Genomic DNA, 16,678 nt, shown 5'->3' on the forward strand with positions numbered 1-16,678 from the left:
ATGTGTTCACTTATGCATAGATTTATGGACTTTGCTCCACGAGGACCTGTAATCAATCGCATTTCAGCTTCATCACCCTCCATATCATAAATAAGAACATGTTTTAATAATAATACTGTAGTCCAAACTTTTGCTTCCTTTTTTTTTTTTATCTATAAAGTTGTCTTTAATCGCCTTGGTACATGATAACGTATATTATACCGCTATCATTGTGTCTTAAGTCATATAAAAGGAGCTATTTCATAGTTGTCGTTAAACCCCATGGGAAATAAAGTGTTTAATTCGAAGATCCAGAACATTTCACGTTGAGCAAGTTTCTTGCCCAGATCTCCCCCTCTCTCTCCCATGGTTACATGTTCTATTGCTTTAAAGGACAATTCTTCTGGGTTGGATCCATGGTGTGTATTAAAATGTCTTGAGACCATGTGATTTTCTACTTTATTCTTGATATTCCTCACATGTTCCTGCATCCTTAACTTGAGGGGCCTCTTTGTTTTTCCCACATATTTAGTACCACATGAACACTCTAACAGGTAGATCACTGATGTAGAATTACAGTTCATGAATTCCTTTATTTTATATTCCTTCGAATTATCATGATTCTTAAAGATCTTCCTTTGTGGATTCAAATATTTACAGATATTACATCGACCACATTTGTAACATCCAACACATTTTGGTAATGTTCTAATGGGTTCTGTTGTGTCACTTCTCAGGAGACTTGGTGCTAACGAGTCTTTAAGGCTTTTGGCTTTCCTGAACACAGTGGGTGGCTTTGGTGGAATCACATCCTTTAAAATAGGGTCCAACAGCAAGATGTTCCAATGTTTTGAAAGTGTCGCCCTTATCTTTTTTTCCTGTCCACTATAGGTGGTGATGAAGGGGATTATTTTATTTTCTTCTTTCACCTTCTGTTTATATATTAGTAATTCGGACCTCACCAGATTTGTAGTTTTTTGAATTGCTCTCCCAATTATTTCTTCCGGGTATTCTTTATTTTGAAATCTTTCTTGGTAGATTTGGATCTGTTGATCACACATAGTTGGATTACTACAATTACGTTTGATCCTGTGGAATTGTGAATACGGAATATTGTCCTTCCAACTCTTCAGATGATTACTTTTATAATGTAAGTAACTGTTTGTATCAACTTTTTTAATGTAGTTACTTGTGCAGATCATCTCATTATCCCCTGTCAATACCAAGTCCAGAAATTCTATGGAAGTTCTATTAAAATTGGAAGTAAATTTCAAATTCATATTGTTGTCGGATATATGTGATAAAAACGATTTAAAATTCTCTTCTGAACCTTCCCAAATCATTAAAATATCATCAATATATCTCTTATAAAAAATGATATTATTTTTAAAAGGATTGTTATTATATACATACTCCTCTTCCCAACATCCCATGAATAAATTCGCAAAGTTGGGTGCAAACGTTGTCCCCATTGCTGTTCCACATATTTGTCTGTAAAATTGGTCCAAAAATCTAAAATAATTATGTTCCAAGATAAAAGCCATTAAATCACATAAAAATTCTCTATGTGTTGGGTTCATTGAAAGGTCTTGATTAAGAAAGTATCTACAAGCGTTAATTCCTTTGTGGTGTTCAATACAAGTGTACAATGATTGAACATCTATGGTAACCCAGGAGTAGCTTTCTTTCCATGCTAGGTTTTCTACTGCTTGTAAAACATGTGTCGTGTCTTTTAAGTACGACTCTAAGTTTTGTACATACTTCTTTAGGAAGATATCAACATACTCAGAAATGTTTGAAGTGAGTGATTCAATTCCAGCAATTATTGGTCTTCCTGGAGGCTCTACCATTGATTTATGTACTTTAGGTAGGAAATAAAAAGTGGGGGTTATGGGACTAGTATTCATAAGGTATTGGAATTCGTTTTTATCTAAAATCTCATTGTGTAATCCAAATACCAATAGTGTTCTTAGTTCATCAATATATTCATTAAGGGGATCTTGTTCAAGTAAGATATATGAGTCCTTGTCCCCCAAAAGTCGGTTTGCTTCTTTCAAATAATAAGATCGATCCATAAGTACTAGTCCCCCCCCCTTGTCAGCTGGTTTCAAAATAATATTTGTGTTCTTTTTCAGATTTCTTAGCATCATATGCCTTCATGGTGAAACAATTATTCTAGTATTTCAAAAAGAAATATTTATCTTCTGGTATCTTCCGATGTGTTGCAGCGTCATCTCCTGGGGAACCGCTGAAAAGTCCTTGTAGGGCTTTATGAGGTCCCACTCTGTGTGCACGCATGGAGAAGGGAGCCTGCACATTCGCACTTAACTCAGACACTTGTCTCCGCACTGGGCATACGTGAGCTGATAAGCACTTGGTTGTGTCACCTGTCTTGACAAAGGCCCTCCGAGACCAAAACATCGACTTTGGTGATGCTTGAACAATAAAACTTTGGCTTTTTTCTTCTGATAGCGGTGAGTGCCTTCATTTGGGATTTTATGCTCTAAATACTGGACTATATAATTGGAACATTTGAGTTATGTTCTCTAGTGGAGCATCCTGCCTATGTGTTCTTATGAGGATGTGAGTGTGGATTTCCTGTTTTATATATATATATATATATATATAACGTTAAAGAGACATTTTGTGAAAAATGGTAACGCTATTATGACTAATTATGCCACCACATCTAAATCCTCATTGAAAAATACTTCAAAGTTCTATCCACTGGAATCTAAAGGCAATCACATCAATATCTTTTATGAAATGGTCAAGAAGGACCTCATAGATACCCAAGTGACTGGTAACATTCACAGTAATCTTAGGAATTCTGAAAAACATGATCTTAAAATTCTCAAAGAAAATGATACCTTAGTGTTTAAACCAGCAGACAAAGGAGGAGGTCAATTAATACAGGATCGGGATGAATATATCAAAGAAGCCAAACGGCTACTTAGTGACCTCAACTCCTATAAACCACAACCTAAGGATCCCACAGAGGTATATGTTGAAGACCTTAGACAACTCTTAATTAAAGGTCGCCAACTAGAAATACTCACTAAAGATGAATATCAATATTTGCTAAATAATAATCCAATTATCCCAATTTTTTATCATCTTCCCAAAATACATAAACAGTTAAAAGATCCCCCAGGTAGACCCATTATAGCGGGTATAGGCTCTCTGACTGCTCATTGTTCTGAATATGTGGATATTTTTCTAAAAAATAAAGTACAAGAACTTCCATCATATTTAAAAGATACATCTAGTGTATTGAAACTTGTAAAAAATATCCAATGGAGAGAATCCTTTCTATGGGCAACTATAGATGTCTCCTCTTTATACACATCAATAGAACATGAAAAAGGCATATCAGCCTGCCAAGAAATACTAGAAAAAGACCCAGAATTAACAACACCACATGTAAATTTTATTCGTGATCTTATTTGGTTTATACTAACACATAATTATTTTACATTTTTAGACCAATTTTATTTACAAACGTGCGGGACAGCCATGGGTACAATATTTGCACTAAGCAATGCAAATATTTTTATAGGCAAGTGGGAAGACGTGTGTATATATAACAACAATCATTTTAAGAAAAACATCTATTTTTATAAACGATATATAGATGATATTTTATTAATCTGGGATGGAACAGTGGAAGATTTTACCAAATTTATGGATTTTATTAGTATTAACAATTTTAATTTAAATTTTACCTCTAATGTGAATAGTCATTATATAGGGGTATATTTACTAAGGTGCAGGTTTTTAGAAGTTGTTTTGTTGCCCATAGCAACCAATCAGATTCTACTTAACATTTATCTAGCACCTTCTAGAAGGTAATAGCTAGAATCTGATTGGTTGCTATGGGAAACAAAACCGCTTCTAAAAACCCGCACCTTAGTAAATATACCCCATAGAGTGTTTAGATTTTATCTAAAGATGGCGAGACAGTGACAACCAAGAATTATATTAAACCCGTCGACACTAACAGTTATTTACACTATAAAAGTGGACATGTAAAAGACGTTGGAAAAATAATATTCCATTTTCACAGTTTTACAGAATCAAACGTAAATGTAGCACAGATCAATCATGTCAGGAACAAATAGGATTGTATGCTGACAGATTTAGAGATCGTGAATATCCTGAGAATGTTATTACAAATGCTGTTAGTAGATGTGGCAATTTAAAAAGGGAAGAGATCTTGGAGAATATCGACCAAAAAAGACAACAAGACACATGTAATAGTCAATTAGCCTTCATTACCCAATATAATTGTGAGGAAAAAAAGATCAGAAACACCATCAGGAAACATTGGAATATACTAAAAATGGATCCAATATTAGATGAAATGTTACCTGCTCAACCTCAAATCACGTTCAGAAAATCCAGAAATCTTAAAAAAATTCTCCCTCCAAGTTTATTGCCAGAAAAACAAATAGTCAAATCTACAATAACAAAATGTGTGGGTGCATTTAAATGTGGGCACTGTATTGTATTGTATGCAAATACCTCCTTCCCAATAGGAAATTCTTTTTTAACCACAATAACTCAAAGGAATATTGTATGAAGCAGTTTGTGAACTGTAACACTACTTCTGTGATTTATGTTATAGAATGTCCTTGTGGACTTAAATTTGTAGGGAAAACTAAATGCCCTCTAAAACTGCGAATACAGGAACACATTAGATATATTAAAAATAAGCTAACTAGCCTTTCAGTTTCTCGACATTTCCTATCAACTCACAACTCCCTAGTGGACAATATGACTTTTAGAGCTATAGAACATGTTACCCCAGGTCCCCGGGGAGGTGATCTAGCTAGAAAATTGTCCCAAAGGGAAATGTATTGGATCTATGAGTTAAATACATTGTCTCCATATGGTTTAAATGAAGGTTACGAGATTGCTCCATTTTTGTAAAGAGTTGAGAGTGTTGCGAGATATGAGATATACTATTGAGATATCTACGGCCATACCACACTTAAAATGCCCAATCTCATCTGATCTTGGAAGCTATACAGTATTGGGCCTGGTTAGTACTGGGATGGAAGACCACCCAAGAATACCAGGAGCAGTAGCTATATTGAGAATCAATCTCATGTACAAGGAAATACTGTTACTCTTTCGTGGAAGTGATCCAGCATATATGTATATATATGTATATGTATGTTTTATTTAAACATGGAGAAAACTAAGGAGTAGGGTATATCTGGAAACTACATTTTTGAAAGGCCTTTTATCTAATGTGAATGTCCTGTAGTGTGTTTAATCGGGTTTGAAGGTATGCATATCTGTTTCTTTATACATATAAACAAGTCTCTAATTAAATATGGGGAAATTCTAACACTAATTAACATAATGGCATCTTCTTTAGAGTGGTTATAAGTTACATACAAAACATATAAAGAATACTTATAATATATAAAGATGCCAATGATCGAACTGGGATGAATGTTTAATTGTTTATTTTTTATTCATATGTCGATATGTGCTTGTGCAAATCTAAGCAAGTGTCTACATATGGAAAATACGACTTTGTTATTTAATTAATTGTCTTATTATTTATTATTTTATCTGTTTCTGTGTTTATATCTATTCTATTATGGACAACTAATATCATGGAACTGTTGAAAGGTTATGTAATGGACTTTGGAAAAAAAACACCAATTACAAACATGTATAGCTGAACTGCTGCGTCCCTCAAAGAAACTGTTTACAACCGTATACAAGCGTCCCTCACTAGGGAGCTCTACCGCTAACCAGGAAGTCCAGGGCCAGGGTTTGCGTTCCAGATGCGGTTCACCACCCACGTGACTTCCGGCACAATAGAAGCCAATGGTGACATCATCTGCGTGAATGCGCTCCATGTACATACTACAGCGGGACCTCTGTCTAGACCATTGCAATACATTGCTACTTAGGAGTCCAAAGAAGTCTGCATTTAGACACTCGGCCATCTTTGCTAAGCTAATACATTGGAATACATAAACAGGAACCTCCGGTAAAATCACTTCCGGTCACGGGCCACGTGACACGGATCTATCAATCAATTAAGTTCAATTTACTTCCATATAAATACAGGTTATGGAAGAGTCTTGTCTCATGCTTCCTGCTCCCCTTGAAGAAGTCTGTATTAGATGAAACGCGTTGGGGCCCTCCTCCCACCAACATATGGACTAAATAACGGACTACCGCATACTGCACTAGCACTTTAGTGCCTATTCATTAAGCTAAGTCTTATGAATTTTTTTTAGCAGATATTTATTTTTTAAACACATGCTATAATATATACTCCGTCATATACTGTGTTTATACATGTACTGAATTTCATATTTTATTTTTTTAATAGTCTTGACCTTTGTTATACCCCCTTTTTTGTCCCCTTCACATTAATAAATATATTTTTTATACATATATATTTTTCTATTGATTATATTTATACCCTCTTAACAGAGGACACTACACCAACTGACGGTAAAAACCATAGCTCTATCACTGGATTTTTTGCATATTTTTTCACGATATCAATGTTTTTATGAAGCTTTGGAACATCTAAATTGGTCTCTATCTATCAAGTACACTCAAGAAAATATTTGGTACGCACATAAGAGTTACTTGTTATATGTTGTTCACAATATTCGCTTAATATACTACACTATCAGGCGCCTTTTCCTCTTTCCCACTATTCTAGATTTACTCAGCTGTTCTGCCCAAACCAGCACCGTGAGGAAAAAGTAGCCATCTCTTATTTACGGAGAAGCGTTTGTTTTATAAACAATATTTATTAAGGATAAACAAACTACAAAGAGATTTACTTTTGAACTATTCTGGCTAATAAGAATCAGGAAGTGCCAGGTGCCTAGACTATTGTTTTTTTTATATATATATATATATATATATATATATAAAGAAAGTAGATCTATGGCGCTGCTCCTCAGATTAGTTCAGGCTTAATGGTGGTAGGTACTAGTAAGAAAATCGTTATCTTCTTTTACTGGTTACTCCCACTATGCTCCTTTTATAGATATAAATCAGGTGGCAGCTTTAGTCCTTGAAAATACCGACTGGTAGATCGGGTAATCTAGGAAGAAAGGTAATCTAGGAAGAAAAAGGGGGACAAGGACAAGCGCCTGATAGTGTAGTAGTTAGTGTTAACTTAAATTAGATACAAATATATTCATATGCGCGTACCATGAATTTACTTGTATATTAAGCATATAAGGAACCAATTCTTAGATCATACACGACCAGTTTCCACAGCAGTCTTAACCTTCAGCCAGAGTTCACCCAGGGAATAGCTGACCAGATAGCTACAACCTTTTTGGAGCAGAAAAATTTGCTTCTATAGGGTGGTATGTTTTATAAGTATATGGTTTTTTATATACACAAATATACATGTCACACACAAAAACAAACATGAGAACATAGCTTATCTTATAAGTCGCAGTGGTCAGTTCCAGTAGTAGTACCTCCAGGTACAGCTAATAAAAGTCCATATAAGTCCCTTTAGGGTAAGTCTGGATGGTTTGTAGAGTTGGTGTAGTTTTCCAGTGCGTTTCGCCTTTAACAAGGCTGACGCCTGAGGTACTACTACTGGAATTGACCACTGCGACTTATAAGATAAGCCCATAACGCATGTCAGGAAAACAGCTGTGAAAATGATAGTTGATGTTTTCATATTGTGCAGATTGTAGTGAGCTGTGCAAGAAAGAAACAGGTTAGGCGATTATAGGCAAATAAACTTCATTCACTTTGTAGCCTTGTTACACATATCAGCGGCAAACGTGGGGTTTTATGCCTGATGTCTGCCGTTTTGGTTTATGACGTCTCAGGGGTGTGACTGCGTGTCCTGGACCCATTTTTGTCATGCTGGGGGTGAGCCCAGCACTCCAGCTGCTGATAGGCTGCCCCCATGTACGTGGCATACACTCACCACTGCTCTGCTGTGTCTACACCAACCTTCCCACCCACAGGGACACTGCAACCCGAGGGCAGGACAACGGGAGAGTACCCAAAAAGTGGGACTATCCCACCTGATTACAGCTGGGAAGCTGCACATTTCTAATGCTCCTACGTCTCACCGTCAGTGGGAGCCGGAGGTAAATTCGAATTATAACACAAAAGGTTTTAGGCCTGATGATTCTATGTCCCTACCCTCATCTAGAAGATGGCCAGTACATAGAATGAAGAATAGGAGATTTTTGGATAATAATGCAAATTTTCAGAACACACATACTGAAGGATTCAATTGGAGGAAACCATCCAGGGACCATGATGATTGGTCAATACCATTAACCAATCAGTTTGAAAGATTAGAACACCAGCGGAATTTTTTAGGGAAGGAGAAATGGCATCTCAAACCAAGATAAATATACCCAACAATAAAGAGATTAGGAAAAGGGGAAAAAGGGGGGGGGTTATCTAAAAATAGAAATAAAAACAAAAACAATAATTCAAAAAGGAAGAATAAGCTAACCATTGATAATCAGATCCCCTTAAATGGGGAAAACAACATTAAACTCGAGGAAATTGGCAAAGTGAAAATTTTCAAAATGAGCAGTTATGTTCTTAATGAGATTGAAGCATCAGTTTTAGCGAGAGGTCTGAAATATGCCCCTTCCTGCAATATTAATCACTTTGATCTTTTTATAGACGTCCAGAAATTTATCCGTAAGATGTCTTTAAAAAGATTCTTTGCTTTAAAAGAGTGAGATGAAGGAACAATAAATGAGGAATCCCCCAATATGTTCAAAAATAAATCAACATTCAATCCTTCTTATGCTAAAGGGTGCTATGTAGAAGCTTTCCACAAGAGTGTCATCAAAGATATTAGTGACATGAGAAATGATAATACTAGATACATTAGGAATTTCACAAAGGAAGAAAATACAGCTCTCAAAGCTTTACAAGAAAATGACCAGTTGATTATAAAACAGGCTGATAAAGGGGGGGTTGGTCATTCTAAATAAAATTGACTACATCAATGAGGGGTACAGACAGCTCCATGATGGAGTAACATACCAGAAATTTAAATCAGACCCCTCCCAGAGCATCCTGAAGTCATTCAAAAACCTGATTGTCAAATATTTTGAATTAGGTGTTGTTTCTAAAGATATCCATGATTTCCTTATTAATGATGAATATACGATTCCAGTATTGTATCTGTTGCCTAAGATACATAAAAGTATTACTAATCCTCCTGGACCCCCGATTGTGGCAGGCAATAATTCTATAACGGCTAATTTATCGGCCTATATAGACCATCAACTACAACCATTAGTGCTGAAATAGAAGTCACATTTAAAAGACACTAAAGATATCTTGAATAAATTGAATACAGTAATATAGAGTGATGACATGTTGTTAGTCACGGCCGATGTATCATCATTGTACCATATCATATCACATCATATCACATCTTAATGGTATTGGAGCGATTAGGAAAACCTTACAAGATAATAATATTGATAGTGGTTTGAGTTTATTTATTTTGGACGGAATATCTTCTATTTTACAAAATAATTATTTTAATTTTGACGGTCATTTTTTTAAACAGGATGTCGGTACTGCTATGGGCACCAGGTTCGCGCACAGTTATGCCAATCTGTTCATGTCCAGATGGGAGGAGTCGTGTGTCTGGAGTGGTCATGATTGGGGCGCGAACCTGGTGCATTGGTGGCGTTACATAGACAACATCCTTATTTGGAAGGGTGAGAAATCCATTTTAGATAGGTTTTGTGATTATTTGAATCTCAACTGCTTGAACATCAAATTGACTTTTGATATTAGTTCTATACCAGTTAATTTCCTTGATCTCACAATTAATATTATCAATGGTAATCACCACTAGTAATTATAATAAACCTACTGACTCAAACACATATATTCCTAAAGATAGTAATCATTTACCCCAATGGCTCAATGGAGTTCCGAAAGGACAATTGTTAAGACTGCATCGCAATTGTTCTGATATTACTACTTTTTCCAATCAAGCCAATTTAATGGTCGATAAATTTATACATAAAGGGTATAGAAGAGACACGTTACTAGATATGGTTGCTGAAATAAAGGGAATGGATAGAATTACATTACTACAAAATAAACCTAAGGATCTTCCACAAACTGATTTTAGTCTAGCTTTTTGCACTAGGTATAATAACCAATATAAAAAGATTGAAACTATAATTAAAAACAATTGGAAAATACTTTTGAAAGATGAAGTCTTGGAAGGTATTATTCCAAAAAAAACTAAATTTATTTATAGATGAGCTCCCACCATTAAAGATACTTTAGTTAGTAGTGCTTTGCCTATGGATGGGAATAGATTTTTGCTGAGAAACAAGGGTTTCTATAGATGTGGAGATTGCAAACTCTGTAAAGCTTGTCCAGGTAATACATCAAAAACTGTAGAATTTCACACTACAGATAGAAGTTTCAAAATCACCGTTTTCATAACGTGCAATACCAGATATGCGATTTATGCCATTGAATGTACTTGCAATTTGGTATATGTGGGAAAGACTAAAAGGCAATTAAAAATCAGATTGGCTGAACATGTTTGGAATATCCTTAATGGATATGAGAGTCATCCCTTTTCAGCCCATTTTAAAAATAAACATGATAAATCAGTAAAGGGCATTGAAAGGTTCTGCGGGTTATCTGCTATTAAAACAAACTGGAGAAATAATAATATAGATACTCGGTTAGCCCAAAAAGAGATGCGATGCATCTATGACCTTAATACTTTGAAACCACATGGATTAAATCACAAATTTGAAATTAAATGGTTTCTTTAAATGTATTTTTTCCCTTTTATATTTTTAATGAATGTATAGGTTATATTTAATGTTTCTGTTATTATTATGTACAAAATTATTATGTGTTATGATATATCCATTTATCAATGCATTTATTTATTAATGTGTTCTTTAATGTGTTATGATCTATTTATTTCATCCATTATTATGCATGATTATTGTACTGTCTATATGCATATTTTGTTAAATACAGAGGCTGGGTACTGACGAAAAGATACCTTGATTGGTTACCATGGAAACCATCTTGTTTATTTTAGCAGGCTGGTACTATTCGTGATCGCTCACGTTTTTAGCCTGATTGCGTCACGTGACTGGGATCAACTTTATTAGGATGTAAACAGGCGGACAAGATGGCGACCGTGTGTTTACATCCTGCACCTTCATTCCGGTGGGTCATGCCTCCGTGTAGGACACATGGCCTATTGCGGCCAGTTGCTCTGTGATCGCTTCAGTGCGATCACGTGATTTCAGTGAGCTTTATGGAGATGTAAACGGACGGACAAGATGGCGTCCGTTTGTTTATATCTCGTGTTGTATACATGATGGGTGCTATCCCAGATTTGTACTGCATAAATTTATACTATAAATTATTTTTATCATGGTAACTATTTAAATCTGCCCCTGCACATATATAAATTTGGCATTGGATCATTTCATAATACCGGTTAAACTTCCGGTTTTTCACTTCCGGTTCAGGGGTATTTAAACCCCAGCTCTTTTCAGTAGCGCTCCACCTTGAAAAAGACACACACTTGTGTCGAAACATGTTGGAGGAGTGCTAAGGGGGAGCCTATTCCATCCTATGACCAGCTGATCCAGGACCTCTGCGGCTTTGGAAGTACCCGGGCTCTGTAGCTGCTTGTTTCTGTTGATCTGCATGTATCATCTCGTACGAGGCCAACCCTTTTTTATACATTTTATTGTTTAAATAAACTGCTTGTCACGGCCAGGGTATTTCAGCATGGCGCTAGGCGAGTGTTACCTGTGAGGTCATTGTGGCGCGGGCTGTCTGATGGCGGAGCTGGTGTCTGGCGGGGGGCTTTGGCTGCGCACGTTGTTGTGCGGGCCTGTTGTCACTCTGCGCTGGTAAGGCCTGGTGGCGTCTCCATTCCATTTGGCATGGGCGCCGCCATCTTGCCTTCTGGCCATGTGATGCGGCTGGCTAATCCTGGTGAGTCGCATGTTCCCTCCAGCCAGTAACAGCATGGCATGGGGTATTTAGGAAGGGTCAGTGCCTTCCTTCTTTGCCAGTGCAATGTGTATCTCAGCCTAGCTGAGAGGGAGTTCTCTGTGCTTATCCTGTTCCTGTGAATTCGCTGTCTGCCAGTCTGCCTGTCAGCTCCTAGCTCCCACTGGACTACCCCGCTTCCTCCATCACCCTTGCCCATACCTGAGTGCCTGAGCCTGCTGACATCCTGCGCTTCAGTTCACTACCTGCATACCTGGCTTGATTATTTTCAGTCTCACTACCTGCATACCTGGACAGCTCTAATTGTTTCTACTTGGACATTAACCCTTTAATCCCACCACAGAACTCTTGTGCACATTTATATATTCCTGGACTTTTATTTACTGCCACATTATATGTCTACTCAAGCACTTATTAAAAATCCTAGTTTTATTTTCAAATCTGCTTCTGTGATCACTCCTGCTACCACCCCGGTTCCACAAACAACCCAGAACATAACACTGCTTTTTGTGATTTACTGCACCATGAGGAGTTTTTTTGTTGAAATTACATGATTTACCTGTAAGCTGGAAAACTACCAGCTTCTAAAGATACCTTGATGAGAGGTCCATTAGTTATATTGATGTAAGGATCAGTGTGAGCATCCATTCTGCTATTTATTACACCTATTATGTATGGAATCATTTTCTCCATCCATTAAGAATTTAAAGATCCCTTGATGTGAGGATTACCGCACTTTCTGACGTAAGACACTGTGTAAGCGTTGGAGTTCAAGTTTGGTCGCATATTCAAAAGTTCCGTAACATCATTTATTTTGAGATAAAGATACCTTTATGTGAGGACTATGACATATGTTTATGTAAGCATATGTAAGCATTATTCATTTATATAGTGCATGAGAACACTGGGTGTGGGACACGGTGTTCCCATATACAGACACTGGTGGCACATATGCAGCCGAGTTATTCCAGGCTTTAGTGCGGACCTCATACTTATACAACCTGTTTTTGTTTATTTTTTCTTGCGTTACATCCTTGAGAAAATCTCTTACATGAAAGAAGACGTCTAACGACACACAATGACATCATTGGACGAGATTGGCGCAGAAGAATTTTACCTTCATTTGTTTGTGCCTGCGTACTATGCCTAATGGTCGGGCCGGCGCTGCATATCACATTGGTTATATTGGGAAATATCTCTGATAATATAGTAATAAAACACCTTGTATCTAGATCAGCGCTGCAGGGAGCATGGCTGGAGCACACAAAGCACGCTCCTGGTGGCACATCAGCACTGATACCGGCTAATGGGAGCTGTACCAGGTACTCTGCTGGCCAGATGCAGCTATGGTGCCGTTTGCAGAGCTCTGCGCTCTATGTGCCGGCACTGCTCACACACCGCTAGTTACACTCCTTATCTAGATGTATCACCGTTAACATTATCTGTACATGATATTAGTAACTTACCAGGTGTAAATGGCAAAGACCACTATGGCCATAATGCATTTTAGGATCACAGCTATGAATACGATCATTGACGGCTCCATCTTATGCAGATTGTAGGCAACTGTGCAAGAAAGAAACAGGTTAGGCGATTATAGGCAAATAAACTTCATTCACTTGCTCTTCCGGCTCCACCCCCGTGAGAGATGGCTGCAGTCTGAGACAGCTCCCTTACAGCAGCAGCTTTTACACTACTCTGAGACCTCCTGAGGGTCTGAAAAGTCAGGACTTTGCCACCGCTATTGTAAGGAACATTTTGGCTGTGCATGGAGAAGTATTTTACACCTCTCATGCCCCCTAAACAGCAGTGCCGGAAGCAAGAAAAGGTGAATGGTGAATCCAAGATGGCCACAACTCACACACAGTCACCACACCTCGGGTGCCGGACTGTAGATAGACAGTAATTAGTTAGACAATGTCTAGATCGACCCCAGTTGTTAGACAGTCAATAGATCGACAGGTACAAAAGGTCGACAGGTACAAAAGGTCGACACACTAAAGGTCAACATGTAAGAAGGTCGACAGGTACAAATGGTCGACAGGGTCAAAATGTCGACATGAAAATGGTTGACACAAAAATGATCGACTTTTTTTAGGTTTAGGGTTAGGCACTTAAGATGAGCCAGTGTCCAACGTCATTCCCTACCATCCAAGTGGGCATGGAGGGGGAATAAATCCATGTGGCGAGTGAAGCAAGCCACCGTGCCCGCAGCGTGGCGAGCGAAGCGAGCCCACAAGGGGCCGAATGGTATTTCCGCAAAAAAAAGTAAAAAAAAAAAAGTGTCGACCATTTTCGTGTCGGCCTTTTCCACGTCGACCTTTTGGCCTTGTCGACCATTTGTACCCGTTGACCTTCTTATATGTCGATCTTTAGTGTGTCGACCTTTTGTACCTGTCGACCTTCTGACTGTCTAACAACTGGGGTAGATCTAGACATTGTCTAACTAATTTTTGTCTATCTCTTATACCACACCCGCCACCTCTGCCTCTGCCTCTCCTCATGCTTTAGCCACTTTTATGCTGACATAGTTCAAGCTATTAAAACAACCATGGCTCCTCTGATGCAGGAACAAGCTGAGTACTCCAGGAAGCTAATCACAATATACTGCAGCTCACACAGAGGGTGCAATCTAATGAAACTAAGGTGGGAGAGGTTTTTCCATGATGTTTTTCTACTGAAGCAACAACATGATGCCTTACAGAAAGAACATTATCAAATTCTTAACAAGCTCGATGATTTAGAAAACCGCTCAAGGAGAAACAATTTGCGCATAGTCGGCCTTCCAGAGTTACTTAAAGGTGACGCACTTACTCGTTTTCTCACCACCTCTCTGCTGGATATGCTTGATATACGGGACTCCTGTGGCGACATTGTGATAGAACGTGCTCACCGTATCGGCCCACTGCGAGACAACCCGGAGATTCGCCCTCGAGTGACCATCTTTCGCTGTCTGAATTTTCTCCACCGTGAGGCAATATGGCAAGCTTCCAGAAAGCATCGCGCGTGACCATGGGTTGGTCGCAAGATTTTCATATTCCAGGACTATTCGGCAGAGGCCACGAGAGCCCGCAAAGCTTTTAATCAGGTGTGTGCTAACCTTGTTAAGGATAACCGCTGCTTTGCCCTGCTGTTCCCGGCTCGTCTACGTATATTTACTGGGGACTCCTCCGTGGACTTTTCTTCTGCAGAGGACGCTGCTGCATTTCTTCATGAGGAGACTGAAACGGCTGCTGATGACTCTTGCTCCCATATGGACTCTTAGGGGTGACATATAGGTTCTATAAGTTTCATTATCCTCTACCTTTTTATATTGCCTATTATCGCGGAGGTTGAGATCTCTCTATATAGGTTGTTCCCGATATTTTGATCTATGTATGTGATTATTTTTTGCTGTTTATTGATGTAATTGTTTCAATTACTTGAATTATTTATGCCTTATAATTTGTTTTGTTATATTATTGTCGCTGGCGGTGGCGACTGTCCTGACAATATGTTTGCACATTGTTCCACCCACATTGTTTATGTTGATGGCTGGTCTATGTTTATGCATATGGGTGGACTGCTCAAATTTAGCTGCAGATTCCTGGAGCCTTATTTACTGCTTTCCTATTTGTGTTTACTGATATATTCCATTTATACACCGGGAAGTCCTGATTTCTGGCCTGATGGCTTGCAAGAACTCATGTTCCTTGCCCTGGTTTGTTTTATTTTATTTATTTTTTTCTCCATGTATGTTTTTTTTCTTTTTCTCTTTTTGTTTTTTCATTATTACTTTGTACTCCCTTTCCTCATCCCAGCAGCGTCGCAGAGTCTCTAGAGCTTTTACTATTTCCAAGTGGTTATCTTATCAGCAATATGTCATGTTTCATAACCTGTAGCTGTATGAACCTTGGGTACATATTTATATATTTTCATGTATTATTTGCATTGTCCCTGGTCTTTTTCTATGCTTAAAATTGCATTATTATAACTAATCTCAAATTTTGTTCCTGGAATGTGGGGGGCATTAACTCCCCCATAAAACGTAAACGTCTCTTGGCATATATTTGTAAATTGCATATTGATGTGGTTATGTTACAAGAAACTCATTTGCTGCCTCCTGAAATTTTAAAACTTAACACCATGGGACTTCCGGTGGGCGGGGCATCAAGCATGGCCGCTTTTTAGTTCAGCTCCTCTCTGAAGGTTTAGGATCCAGTGCCATCCTGCAAAGCCTCTCGATTTATGGGCTTCTCCTGATAACACCATTAATTTGGAGACCCTGGAGATACCTTCATTGCCAAGGAGCGCCTTTTGATTGCACCGGAGTCCGGACACCAACTTAGATGGCCTGCATGAGCGCTGGCAGCCTGTTTGGCGCGAAACACATCTGAGAGCTGGCGGCTCTCCCAGCAGAGTTTCCTGCATCTGCCCTCCGGCCTTGTCTAGGAGGAAACACTTACCTGCTACCTGTCGGCAACCCCAGACATCCTGCATCGGACACACGCGGGTGTGCTGTGTAAACCTGGTGCCGGCGGGACCACGCGGTGCGGCTGTACGTAAAGCTCCCTTTCTTACTGTCTGGTCCCTGGAGATAACGACTTTACGCTGCGCTGTTGTCATCCTGGAGGCTCCGACTGCTGGATCTGGCTGCAGGGAGATTTTACCTTCCGGCGGCGGGAGATGTACTCACCTGATA

At 38.5% G+C, this 16,678-nt stretch overlaps 1 pseudogene; it reads left to right on the plus strand.

Annotated features, from left to right (window-relative positions):
* Positions 1-4,953: 4,953 nt before the first annotated feature.
* Positions 4,954-5,072, plus strand: LOC148442152 (5S ribosomal RNA; annotated as a pseudogene).
* Positions 5,073-16,678: the final 11,606 nt, after the last annotated feature.

Source organism: Taudactylus pleione, unplaced genomic scaffold, assembly GCF_031769625.1.
Source record: "Taudactylus pleione unplaced genomic scaffold, aTauple2 ptg001603l, whole genome shotgun sequence".
NCBI classification, from domain to species: Eukaryota; Metazoa; Chordata; class Amphibia; order Anura; family Myobatrachidae; genus Taudactylus; species Taudactylus pleione.